The sequence below is a fragment of the Cottoperca gobio genome, chromosome 4 (assembly GCF_900634415.1).
Source record: "Cottoperca gobio chromosome 4, fCotGob3.1, whole genome shotgun sequence".
Taxonomy (NCBI): Eukaryota; Metazoa; Chordata; class Actinopteri; order Perciformes; family Bovichtidae; genus Cottoperca; species Cottoperca gobio.
The window spans coordinates 21,615,383-21,617,379 of NC_041358.1; the positions used below are offsets into that span (position 1 = coordinate 21,615,383).

The 1,997-nt window shown below is 45.4% G+C and overlaps 1 protein-coding gene across 2 annotated transcripts in view; it reads left to right on the forward strand.

Annotated features, from left to right (window-relative positions):
* Positions 1–1,374, forward strand: part of vamp4 (vesicle-associated membrane protein 4) — a 9,138-nt gene extending 7,764 nt beyond the window's left edge. The window contains exon 8 of one of the 2 annotated variants that reach the window (XM_029430250.1): positions 1–3. This exon is cut by the window's left edge and continues 86 nt beyond it. The gene's annotated coding sequence lies outside the window, so the exon portion shown is untranslated. The other variant, XM_029430249.1, reaches the window with a different exon arrangement.
* Positions 1,375–1,997: the final 623 nt, after the last annotated feature.

Below are 1,997 nucleotides of genomic sequence, written 5' to 3' on the forward strand. Positions count from 1 at the left end.
CTCTTTTGCACACAGTCCTCCACTCCAGCTAGGGGGCGCCAGCCAGCCTCCCACACCCTCCTCAGTGTCAGCCTGTGTACCCTCAAAGATATGGCCTCAACTTGCCCTTAGTACAGATCTTATTATTGGTATTTCCACATAAATCTGCTGTGAGATCAGTACTAAGGCTCGGTTAGACCCTTGGTTTGAAACTAAGCTAAAGCAAGGGGACACAGAAGACTTGTGGGGATATGTTAGTGCAGTTTGGGAGAAAACGCTGTCTCTTACCCCCTTTAGTCAATGTGAAGGAGTTCTCCATGCCATGATGCATATCACACGTAGGGCCCTGTCCTGCACATTTCATCATATAGATGGATACTGTAAAGGCAGGTGATCCATACCAACTGTCTCTCTTAGTTTAGCTGATCTGGATCTGCTGCAGCAGCCTCATATAAAGGGGGCTTTAGCATTTAGTGAATGAACCTCAGATGTGTATCCATGATTCCTTGTGTGCCGTCTTCTCACCGCCTGAGGAGGACGGCGTTTTATAGGGAACATTTTGCGAGCACAAGCACACTGCACCGTTCAACACAAGGCTAGAGAACATCTGAGGCTCATCTTCGTAGTCAAAATTGGCTTCTTTTAACCATCAAAAAGGCTTTCTGACAGTAGAGTGGTTTCACTTATCAGGTATTCTTCTTCATCAGTACAGATGATTGGAACAGGGCCTGAAGAGGAAGGTCATCTGTTTAGACAACATCACACTTTCTATCTTAATTATTCTACTACATAAATCGCCGCTTTCCATTTCGGTCTGCTTCTTGATGGCTTGTCATTCTGTACAGTCAAACCAAAAACATCCAGGTTATGAATGTCTCCTCGGCCCTCTACGCTCTTCACCGCTCACCTTCCTCCTGGGTTGTGTCGAGCTCTGGGCCGGATCGGTCACGGCTGTCCTACTTTCCCGCTAGAGACATGAACCTGTCTCCAACTCTGCACATGCTTCTGTTTTGTTTTTAATACTGCTTCTGTCCTTTTCCACTATTTTTCACTATTTATCTACTTATTTCTGCTGGTTGCTCAATGTGATGCTCGTATGGATGCCGGCACCCCCGTCGCCACTGAAGGGACAGTTGGGGTCTCTACTGTTACATTACTATGAAGCAGGGGGCGTTACAGTGACGCAAAGTTGAGCTGTGAATCAAACGTCATTGTGACTGCATTAATTAACTGTAATACATTGAAACTCGACATTGTCATTTTATTATTTTGAATGTAATTTATTTTTGCTGTAAATATTGATTATGTAATGATGTACAATACTCTGGCATTGCATTGGAAGACTGTGATACACGGATCCTTTTCGCTCTGAAATAAAGTGATTTTTAAAGGGCACCGCTCTGGTTTCATCTGGTTTTAATTGGTTGGCTTTCTTCCTGGGAGGAGGATGGATGGATGGAGCAATCGGAGGGAAACGGAGAAAAAAGTTTTAATAAGGTTAATGTAAGGAAAGAAGATGACTGAAGGTGAAGAGGGAGAAACTAATCGTCCTGCCGTCCCTCCGCTCTTCATCACTTTGGATATTCTTGTCCTGAGCGTTCTTTTTTTCTCTCCTCATTACCCAACTTTTTTTATTGGTCTGTGACTTTACTGGCAGTGTGGAGTCCCAAAATGGCACTAAAGTTGGAGGGACTGGACGCCGTGAAGCGTTATTGTTCTGACAGACCCGCTGCTCTCGTCCTCTCCGGACAGTAGACGCGAACACACACTGACAGCTCTGCCCTTTGCTCAGCCAGCACTGCCCAACCCTTTCTCAGGGAGTCGAAATGAAATAGGCCCTTAGGGGTCTTTTACTTCATTGATCTATGGCAGATGGTCTTCCAGCTTGCAATAATTGCTGGTGCGCACAGCAGGGGGGTGACGGTCTTATTTTAGCTTTGAAGAAGAAGAGGAGAGAGTATTTCATCTCGTACACTTGTTGCGGTGAAAAAGCCCGCATGCAATTCTTCTCGACTCTC